The sequence below is a fragment of the Letharia columbiana genome (genome assembly GCF_014066305.1).
Source record: "Letharia columbiana isolate WasteWater2 chromosome Unknown Sc0000001_s0, whole genome shotgun sequence".
Lineage (NCBI taxonomy): Eukaryota > Fungi > Ascomycota > Lecanoromycetes > Lecanorales > Parmeliaceae > Letharia > Letharia columbiana.
The window spans coordinates 1,512,285-1,525,617 of NW_023501037.1; positions in this window are offsets into that span (position 1 = coordinate 1,512,285).

The window sequence follows — 13,333 nt, forward strand, 5'->3', positions numbered from 1 at the left end:
TATATATTAATATCTTATATATGAATGTACTTAGGTATATTGGTTTACGAAATTTTTAAGTTATTAAAATTTTTAAGTTACTAACTAATAGAACTATAAAAGATTAGATATAAGTAAAGTCTTTAATAGACTATTTACTAATGTGTTTATATAGACTCAATTTATAATTTATTTTATTTGATATATAATTCTAGCTATACTATCGAGAATATAGAATAAACTTTTTAATAACTAGATATATCGAGATAATAAGCTTACTTATCTATCTTAATAATAACTTTAAAAAAATCGATATAATATTAATTAATCTTATTTATTTTAGTAATATTAATAGATTATAGAATAAAGTAGTTTTTATATAAGCGTAAGAGTATCTTATCTCTCTTTCTAAAGTATATAAGCTAATACTTATAATTATAGTAGAATTTCTAAGATATTTAGATAAAGCTTATTATATCGATAGCTTTAATCTTAATAATAATATATATCTACTATAGTAGTTCGAATAATATAATAAAATTAAAAGTTTTATTAAGAGAGAACTTATAAGAGAGCTTATTCGATAACTTAATTATAGTAGTCGATTATATATTATTAAGAAGTACTTATATATATAAAAGAATAATAAGTTATATTAAAGGCTTCTTTAAGATATATAGATAGAAATATAAAGTAATTTTAGTCGTCTAATTAATGCGTTTATTACTATTATCTATTTAGAGATAATAAGTCGTAGAATATAGTAGTTTAACTTCTAATCTATTAAATATAGCTTTTTATAACTCTAATAAAAATTTGAGATCTCTATTAAATAGTAAGATCTTTAATATTCTCTAATTATCTATAATTCTATATCGAGATAATCTAGTAAAATAATAACTTACTCTTTAATACTTTAAATAGATTTTTTAGAGATATAAGTAGTTCGCTTTATAAACTTATCTATAATAATTATCATATAATTAAATTTCTTATTAAATAATAATATAGTAAAAATAAATTTAAGTATTAAAATGTAAAAAGATAAAGTAAAACTCTTTATAGATTATAGATAATTATAAGACTTATAGCGATAAGTCTATAATATTAAATACTTAGAATAATATTTAATATAGCTATAAAGGTACTTAGATAATTTTTATATATATTATAATTTAGAGATTATATCGAAAGATCTTTCGAAATCTAAGTAATCGTTCTTATAGATAATTTTAAGAATATCTTTAATTAGTAATTAGAATATATATAATTATTTAAGATCGATAAATTTATTCTTATAAAAAATAAGATTAAGATTTATAATATTATAAATAAAAGAAAGCTTAACGCTCTCGCTCTTAGCTATTAATCTTATATTAATATTAATAATATTAATAATTCTTATCTAATATAGATCTATATTATATCTAATAAGAAGCCTACTATAAAAAACTTCGTTTATCTCTACTACGATAGTAGAGTAACTATAAATACTACTATAATTTATTACTTATATAGTATAAATATATAAAATATTAAGCTTTAAGTAGTCTTTAGATAATATTAATTTATCGATATTTATAAGATATAAAAAAGTATCTAATATAATATATTTCTTATTAGACTTATATCTTATATTAAAACGAAATTAGCGAAGAAATTAAAAAGTATATATAAGCTATATATTTAATCTTATTATAAATATTATAAAAATAATAGAAGATTACTTTATAATATCGAGAATAGTTAAATAATTAATTTAAATAATAATAAATCGCTTAAACGACTTTATAAGATATTAAATCTTTTTAATAATCTATATAAATTCTATTATCTCGAGTTCTATAGACTAATAATTCTTCTTAATAAAAATTAATATTCTTAATAAGTATATAATTAACTTTATAATAATTTTAGATAATTACTTAATATTAGATATAATAATATATTTCTTTTTAATATAAAATATCTATATATTAAAACTTTATTCTCTAGAGATATTTAAATCTATTTATAAATCTCTATTTAAATTAAAATATATAAGTAATAAGAGTTTACTTAAAGCTTTCTATAGGCTTTTAAAGCTTTATTTCTTTTATAAAATAGTCTTTAATAGATAAAGCTTAAAGAAGTAAATATAATATAAATTATTTTTAATTAATATCTCTTTAAATAAGCGAGTCTTTAATACTTATAGAGGATTAATAAGCTATATATAGTAGTAAATTAAACTTTTTAAATAATCTATTAATTTGAGATAGTATTTAAAATCACCGAGTGTATTGAAATAAGCGATCTTATTAATAACTTTTAGCTTATTTTTAACTATTATTATATTAAAAGAATTAACTTAATAACTTAATAGATTAATATTAAAATATTTTAAAAAGATTTTTATAATTATAATAATAATATTATATTTAATTAAGATTTAAAATAACTTTTATAGATATATAATATACTTCTTTAAGATTTTAAAGCTTAATATAATATTATTAATATATACTTAAATAAAGTCTTTAATAAGTTATAGAATTTTATTAATCTATTATTATATATAAGTTATAAAATTTATATATTCTATAATTAATATATTAAAAATCTTTTAATCTTAATAAGAAACTATAATAAATATATAGTAATTATCGTAGTAAATAAATTATTAATAGAAGAAAGATATTATATCGAATATAGATAAATAAGTATATTTTAATAGTTTTACTATAATATCTAATTATAATAATATAAGATATATATCTAAAATAATAAGATTATTTAAGCCTCTAATATTTATTATAACTCTTCTCTTTCGCTTATTATTTAATAATATTTTCTAGATTATAAATATAAGATAGCTAAATAAAATAGACTTAATAATATATTCGAGCTTATTTTATTATTATAAATCGTTAAATATATTATTAATTATTTCTTTATTACTAATATCTAGAAGATAGATCTTTATATAATTAAACTTTAATAGTCTACTTTACTAGTTATCGCGTAGTATAATCTTTATTTAATTATCTTTAAATATCTTAATAAAGTCTTTATCTCTTTATAAGATAAAAAATTTATCGACTAAATCTATTAAAATCTAAGTATTATACTTATTATCGTAAACTATAATATCGTTTAATAGTTTAGTCTTTCTAATAAGATTTAATTAAGATATAATAGCGTTATAGACGAGCTATAAGAGGCTATTAGCTATATTTATTAATATTATTATAATAAGAGTAACTACTCTCTTAATCTAATTATTTATAATAAATCTATCTATAAAAGACTTCGATAAAGACTTTATAAAGAAGATATTTTTATAATTAACTTTATATAGTATATCTAGATAAAGTTTCTTATAAATTTAAATAACTTAATTAGTTTTATTTTTAATTAAAACTTTAATAATATATAAATCTATAAGATAAGCGTATATAATTAAGTTTCGCTATACTATTAATTTGAAAATATAATCTCTCTTAAATAATTCTTCGAGAGAGTTAATAGATATTATAATATCTATATAAGATATTATAATTAAAGTCTTATAAGTATAAATAATATATCTCTAATATAGACTACGTTATTAATTAATAATATTAATAATAATAATATAACTACTAATATATACTTTAACTTAAATAATATTAAATATAATCTTTTTAAGATCTATAATATTATTTTCTAATAATATATAGACTTTTAAATTATTAATAAAATAAATTTCCCTTTAAATATAATAGAGAATCTTATTATCGTTTATCTTATTAATAGAGATATATATTAGAATTAGTATATACTTATTAATATTATATATAATTAAATCTAAGTCTTTAATATAGAAAGATAAAATTATTTTTTAAATCTTTATATAAGATAGTAATATTAATAATTATAGTTTATTCGCTAGAATAACTCTATAATCGATATTAATATAAATCTTTTTATCGATTATATTAGACTATAAACGTATAAAGATATAAGTATAATTCTACTCTTAAAAGATAAATTTTATATCTAGATTAGACTTCTTAATAAAGTTAAAGTTAATAATTTTAATAGAATATAAATCTTAATAATAAAAGACTTTTAATTAATAAATAAAAGGCTTTACTTAATTATAAAAAGCTCTTATAAATAACTCTTTTATAAATATTTATAAAGTTTTATTTTAAATACGAATAATATATTATAGTTTTAATAAATTATATAAATATCGATAAAGTTAATATAGATCTCTTTATATAACTATTCTTTATAATTATTAGCGAAGCTTTTCTTAGATAATTCGCCTTAATAAGCTTTTTATATTTTATTATACTTTTAAAAGATATTAGATTAATTCTTATTAATATAATTAGCTTAATTATAAATTATTTAATTATTATAATTAGCTTAATAAGTAGTAATCTAACTATAATAGATACCTTATAACTATTATAGCTACTTATCTCTATTACTTTAATAACCGCGGTTATCTTATTTTAGAAATCTTCTATTTTAAGAAGAATTTAATTACTTAAATTAATTCGAGAATATTAAATCTAACGTATTTAGAGAACTAGCGATTTAAAGGCGTAGCGATATAATAAGCGAATAATTACTTTTCGAAGTATAATACTAATTTAATTAATAATCGTATTATTAATTATTATAAGCGTATTATTCTCTATTATAAGATCTATTCTAATAATTAAAAGATTATCGCGAATAAAATTAAAACTAAAAAAAGTTAGATAATTAATTTCCGTAATTCTACTAACTTTAACGATTAATATTTAATTAATCTTATTGAAGATCTTATTAAAAAATTCGATTATTACGTTATTACTATAATAATTAATTTTATTAAAGCCTTTAATAAAATAGCTTAGATATTTTAAATTATATATTTTTCTTTAATTTAAATACTTAAATAAATAAAGAAATCGATATTATAGTAGATAATAAATTTATAAAAATATATAAGTTTATTATAATATCTTAATAAATAAAAATTAATTAATTTTTAATATTATCTATATTAATAGACTTAGTATAATAAATAACTACTTATATATAGTCTAAAGACTCTCTTCTATTATATATATTTATTAGAGTATACTTCTTAATAATAAAATAAGCGAGTATTATTCTAATCGATTTCTTAAATCGTCTTAATAGTATTTTATATTATTTCTTAATATCATTATTTATCTATAGATTAAGCTTTTTAAAATTTAATAATCTAATAATATATTATAATAACGCTATATCTCTTAATATAATATTAAAATTAACTTTAATTATAGAGAAATCTTTTATAATAGCTATATCCCGTAGTTATTTAATAAAAAGAATAATACTATAAAAGTAGATATCTTTATTAATTATAATAATCTCATTTTCTTCATAAAATTTATCGAGATAAAGATTAAAGTAATTAAAATTTAATAAATTTTATTAATTAAAAGCGCTTAACGAGGTAGATAACTTTTTAAATAAATCTTATAACTTTAATTATTCTATAAAATTTATAAAGCTAGATAATATTTATAGATTTTATAATACTTAGATTATAACTCTTTAAATAATATTATTAATATTTTACTAAAGCTATTAATAATTAAAAAAAGAATTTAAAATTATAATATTATTATTACGTTCCCGATATAGCGTAAGAACTTAATATATCGCTTTCTTTTCTTTCTTCGAGAAATCTTACTAGCGTGACTTAGTATATCGCTTTCTTTTCTTTCTTCGAGAACGTTTATAGCTTTAGCTTATTAATTAATCAATCATAATTAGAACTAAGAAATACCTTTTCCTTCTTTATAAAACTCCTTTTTAGAAGTATATATATACTTCTTATATAGTATTTCTAATAATTAATAATAATACTTAACTTTCCTATATTCTTTAACTATTATCCTTATTATTTTCTATATTAAAGACACTATTCTTATATTAAAAAGTTTTACTTCTATTACTTTCTTAAAAAAGAATTTTTTTCTAAAAGAAAGAATCGCTATAAGAGCTACTTAATTCCCCTCATCTTTTTAAATAACTTTCCTTCTCTTAAAGAAAACTTATCTCTTATCTTTAATACTTTTCTTTCTTTTCGATAGAGCTTTCTTTTTATTTCTTTCTATATCTTTCTTTATAATAAAATATAACTATTTATAATCGACGAAGTTAGAAAGCCTATTCTATTAGACTTAACGATTTCACTTATCTTTTAATTTTAAGCTTTCTTAATAAAAAATCCTAAACTCTATAAGTAGATTCTTAACGAGAATTATTATTAAATTATTAAATTAATTATATAGACTTACGATTTACTTATCGATATTCTTTATAATTAAGATCTATATATTTAATGAAATCGATCTTAGAGTATTAACTCGATTTCTTCTTCGAAGATTACTTAATTAGAGAAACCTCTTATCTATCCTCTTTCTTAGAATTATAATTTTAGATTTATAAATACTCTAATAGAAGTAATTATTATCTTTATATAAGAAGTTTATTATTATATAAATAGTAATTACTTTCTTATTTAGTAAGTTAGAATAACTCGCCTCATCTGCAAATCTGAAAAGTTCCTTTCCGTACGATTTTCGTCGAGTCCGCATCATAAGCATAATTTAGCACGATTTAGTCTATTAAGTAGACTTTATCTATATCTAACTCTTTTTATTAATTTAATAATTAAATATAATAAACTTCGCGTTTAGTAAATTAAGATAGTATTTATTCGAGTTAACTAGATTTTAAAGCGATTATAAGCTATTAATTTAATAGTATATATCTAAAAATTCGAGAAACTATACGTAAGATAGGTTTTCTAGATTATTCGAGTTAAATAATATTATTAATAATAATAATATCTATTAAAAGTTTAATTCGATTAATTAAATATATATTAGAGAGGTTTTTAAGACTATTCGAGCTAAATAGTATTATTAATTATAATAATATTTATAAAAATTCTAGATTAGCTAGTCTCGCTAGTAATATTAATATTTATAGCGTATTCGAATTAAACGATATCGTTAGTTATAATAACGTCTCTAGAGTATTCGATTCGAATTAAATTCGATACCTCTAGATATCTAGTAAAAGTTATCGATTTAAGATTTACCGCGATATCTTATTATAATATTAATAATATTTATAATCTCTAAGATATAAATTCTTAAATAATTAGAATTTTAAGCGCTATAGCGATATTTAATCCTTTATTAATTCTTATTTAATTTATCTAATAGATAAAGAGACTAACTCTTTCTATTCTATTTACTATATTATATATTCTTTATATTTTTCCTTCTTATCTAGTATAACTTTATTAATCTATAAATACTTATTCTCTTTATAGACTATTTTTTCTCTTATTCGCTATAATAGAGCTATAGACGATATATTAAAGTTTAGCCTTTTTTACTTATCTTCCCTACCTATTAAGACGCGGAGTATTTATACTTCGGGCTTAGAGAGATTCGAGTTCTAATTATTATTTATTAAACCGGTTTTTTTCTATTTAGTTATTTTATATATCGATTATTTCTTAATAGCTTATAAGATCTTCTCGTTATCTTCGAGTAAATTTAAATTTAACCTCTTAAATAATTTAATATTAGCGAATCTTAATATAACTTCTTTTAAGGCGCTTACGAAGCTCGATTCCTCGATAATATTATTTAGCGAATTCTTATATAAGTTATTTAATTTAAAGAGTCTTTATATCTTTCTTATTAATCTAAGATATATCTTTAGAATACGCTATCGTAATATATAGTATATAATAAGTCTTTTCTATTATTCTATATCTCTTTAAAATTTCTTAATATACTTATATATTTCTAAGAAGTATTATAATTATATAAGTAGTAAAATAATAGTAAAGAGCTTATCTTCGATTTTCTTATTATCTTATCTTTTAATATAAAAATATCTAGAACTATAATTCTTTAGATTATAATGAAAGGTAATTATTATAAGAATTATAATATTGCCGAGTAAGAGTAATTAAAGATACTTACTTCTTTATCTAAATTCGAGAGATACTCTCTTACTATAGAAGAAAATTTTATATAACGATGTAACTATATCTGCAAATCTGAAAAGTTCCTTTCCGCACGATTTCCGCCGGGTCCGCATCATAAGCACGATTTAGCTTATTTAGTAGACTTTACCTATATCTAACTCTTTCCACCAGTTCAGTAACTATCTTAACTCTTTTCGTCAGTTCTATTAATTTAGCAACTTCAAAAATTTTCAGCAACTTTAAAAATTTTATATAATGCACTCTAATACACTCTAAGTACTATTCTATATATATATGATATTAATATATATTATTATTAATATATATATTATTATACGCTATATTAGAGTATTACTTACGCGACTAATTTTATTAAATCGTCTAATTCTATAGTCAAATTTGAGTTAACGTTAATACTTATTATCGTAGAACCTTATCGTTATAATATCGATTATTAGAACTTTTCTTTTTTTATACGTATTACTACTAAACTAGTAGAACTAATAGAAAAGATTAAGATAGTTATTAAACTGGCGGAATTTAGATAGATTCTAATTAGATTTACTAAATCGATAGAATTTGAGTAGATTCTAATTAGATTTACTAATCCGGCGGAATTTTATAATTTCCGCGATAAACGCGCGATTAGCAATTTCAAATTTTATAGAAACTTTTTAGATTTGCAGATATATCAATTGGGATAAGAAGCGTCCCTTATTCTAGAGACTATTAGCTGAAGAAACCGGTCGACCTAAGTTCCGTGAAATATATTATATTCTATCTATTTTATGGATCTCGGATATATAAATTGAAGATCGACTAATAAGTCGCTAACTACCGCCTTTATATCTTCGAACAACGATATTATATAAACCTTAAAGATAAGATTAAACGATATTCCGAATTTTCTTTATTAAGGTTAAACGAAAATCGTCTATATAGTCGAAAAGCTATATTCTTATTAGAAAGAGCTCGAAGTATTAATAATAATAATTAGTTAAGAGTATTAATATCTTTCTTATCTTAAAACTTATAGATTAATTATTAATACTTCGTATAAATCGAGTATTCTTATAGAGTTATTATTTTTAATTTTTTTATATTTTAATTATTACTTAACTAAGCGCGTTAATATAATACTTTAATTAGAGACTTAGCTCTTAAAGATTTAGATATTTAAAATCTTCGTTAATTATAATTATTATAAATAAGATAACTCTTATCGTCTTAAATATATTAAGATACTCTTTCTTAATATTATAATCACGCTCTTTTTATTATATTAAATTATTCTAAAGCGCGATCTAACGATTATCTTTATTTAAGCTATCTTATAAAGTATAATCTATATATCTTTCTTTATTTTAATCTATTAACGATATATAATCTAGTATTATTAGAGATATTAATAAAGCTTTAAATTCTCTTATTTTATTTAATAGGCGTATCGGCGAGGAATTTAAACGAGTTATATATTAATAATACGACTTCGATATAATAGCGTTTAATAACTCTATTTAATATAATACTTTTTAATATTAAATTACTTATAATAATTTAGTTATTATTCTATTATATTTAGAATATATATTTATTCTTATATCGAAGTTTTATATAAAGTATTCTAGCTTTATTATTATAAAGGCGATTTCTCTTAATAAGTTATTTTCTATCTCGACTTAGTATATATTTATTAACTTAAATATTTAATTATATAGTATATTCTTACTTCGCCTTATTAATTCTAATTCTTTATTACTAATAAGAATTATTCTAAATTCTATAATTTATATTAGCTAGTTTATATTAATATTACTTAATTTTAAAACTAATTAATTAATAATTAATATTATTACTCTTTATTCTAAATTTAGTAATCTTAATACTCGATTAAGATTCGAATAAGAGTTTTTCTATCGCTTTCTATTAAGATATTAACTCGATAAAAAATATAGATTAAATAAGAATATATCGAGTTTATAACCTTCGCCTTTATTTTTAACTTTAAAAGAGAAATCTTTTCTAATATTTATAATAGTATATAAAACTAAGAGAGTGCTATTAATATTAGAGAAAGCTTTATTATATATAATAATTATAATTATTAATAATTTCTTTATCTTCTATAAACTAATAAGATTATTTAAAAATTTATTATCGTTATAATTAGATATTATATATATATTCTTTTTAGATTTATATATTCTACGATGTTTAAGCGATTTAGAATCTATCTATCTATATTCTTTAACGCGTCTTTTTCTCTTATTAATCTTTTTTATTTTACTCGCTTTCTATTAATATATAATTAATAATATCTTCGCGAATAAATAGATTATAATTTATATTTTCTATCTTCTTAACTTTCTTCTTTCTTCTAATATTTTTAACTCTCTTTATCGCTATTCTCTTTTTTATATTTTACTTTAAAATTTCTATAATCTCTATAATTTGAATATAGTAAGCTTATTTAATAGAATATAAAGTATTATAAATCTTCTATTATTATTAAAAGTTAGAATAAAATTAATATTAAATATTAAAGATAATAATAGATAAAATATAAAAGTAAATATATTTAAATAGGTGGAAAAATAAAAGAATAGAGGAAAGTTATTAATTTGAAAAGAGGGGTTATTAATTAACGCGTTTTTAACTTATTTAAATTAAAGCGCGTTAAATTTTTATTTAAATTCGACTACTTATTTAACTTAGATACTCTATTTAAACTAAATAATATTTTTACTAATAATTTCTATTCGAATTAGATAAATTTTTTATTAATAATTAATATTAAGTTAATTATTATCTATTATTAAATATTATTACTCTAATTATACTTCTCTATTTACTTTTCTATTCTTAAGTATTTTTTTATAAATAATATCTATTTTAATATATATAATTATAGATTTTTTAATATAAATATTTATCGATAATAATTATTTTAATATATTAATAATATATTTTATTTTTTAAATAGCGCTATATATAAAGTTATAATTTATATAATTATCGATAATAATACTATTATAAACTTTATAACTATTAAAAATAACGTATAATTCTTTTTAATAATTCGAAGCTATTTTATATATAATAGTATATTTCTATTATAATTAATATCGCCTTTTTATAATCTCTATTAATAAGATATAGAGATTAAATATTAGCTTTAACGCCTTTTATATTACCTCTCTCTATTTAATAAAGATTACATATTTTTTTTAATCGAAGTTTACTAAGATATAGCCTATAAAGAAAACTTATATTAATAGATTTTTTAGAAGTTATTTAAGTTTAATATTATTAAATAATATAAGGCGTTAGCTATATTAAAGATAAAAATCTTATATTATATAAAGCGTAAGAAGATATTTAGAGAAAGTAGAGATTATAGATTATTTTAATAAGATAGATCTTTTATATTATAGAATTTCTCGAAATTAATTAAGCTTTAAAAAATATAACGATTATAATATAAATATCTAACTATTTCTTATATATATATATATTACAACTTCGAATCCTTTCGCTAATAGCGAGAATAATTAATTTAAACTATTATATCGCTTTATATATTCCTCTTAATATCTTTATTATCTTTTTCTTTTCTTAAAATAGATAATCTCTTCGCGTATTAATAATAGTAGATATATATAAAAAATAAATACTTATTTATCTAATATTCTTTAATTATAAAGAATATAGAATTCTAGTCTTACTTATATATCGATAATATAATTATCTTAAACTTTCGAAAATAATTAATCTTAATATCTTTATTATTAATATAATATATAATTTAATCTATTATAGCGTTATATACTTTATCTTCTTTTAATACATTTATAAATATATCGAAATCGATATTATTTATTATAACGCGAATTAATATCTAGATCTTAATAATATTAAGAGATAATATTAGCGTATTAATTATAATTCTTCTTAAATATATATAGAAACTAGCTCGATTAAAGATATATAATTATAATATAAAGTCGATATTATTAATAAAGATAAATCGTTTATTTAACTATCTACGTTTATAAGTCTATATATATATATAATTAATTTTTATAGCTATACTTAATTCGTAATTACTTAATTATTTTCTTAAAATATTAAATATAAAGACTCTCGAGAAAGTATTCTTTAGTTATTTAAAGATCTCGTCGAGCTTTATTTAATTATAAAAAATATTAAGCGCGCTCTTAATTAGATATCTCTTTTTTATCTCTTACTTTAAAAAGAAGCGAATCTTTTTATAATTAAACTCTTTTATTATTAAGCCGCGTAAGATAATTAATATCGTCTAGATTCTTAAATTAATATTAATATAGAACAATTTAGATAAAATAGATAAAGATAATATAACGCTAACTTATAAAGATCTATATTCTATATCTAAAATTAATTAAATTATAGAATTCTAAAAGAAGTAGAATAATTCTAGAGAAGAATATATTAGGAAAAATATTATAGAATTAATAGAGATTCTAATTTAGAAATAAGCCTTACGAGTCGACCTTTATTTAATAAATCTTATTATATTATTTATTTTATCTATTTAGAGAATTAATTAACGATTAAATTAAATAATCGAAGTCGAATAATATAATACGAAGTTAGATTATACTATATATTATTTAGATATTTAAAATATCTATTTAAAAATAATATATATCTTTCTTAATTCCTCTATCTACCGCATATCTAAATCACCTTATCTTTTACTTCTTTACTCGTATTATTATTCTTATATCTATCGTAAATATTAACCCTCAAATTAAGTATCTTTTATTCGATCTTTTTATTTAAAACCTTCTTATTTAAATCTTATAAGTTATTTAATATTAAATTATAATTATATATTAAAATAGTATAGAAGCTTTAAGATAATCGAGTATACTTATAAATAGTATATTTAAAAAGACGATATAGTATTATTATATATTTAAAAACGAATTATCTCTCTTTATATATTTCTATTTAAAATCTTATTATCGAGATTCTTTAGATTATCTAATACTAAGTAATAGTTATATATCTTTTTATTTTTCTATAATAGTTATACTACTCTCTTATCTACTTAAATATTCTATTATTTCTTTTAATTAATATCTAAATTAATAAAGCGAAAGACTCTTATTAGCGTTATATCTATATCTATAAAATACTTAATTAAAATAAAAAAGTAGAATTTATCGTTATTTTTAAAAGATTATATTATTAAATTATCGCGATTCTTAAGTTAAATAGCTAAAGAGTATTAAAGAATTTTATTATTTAAATACTTTTACTTAAGCTATTATAAGT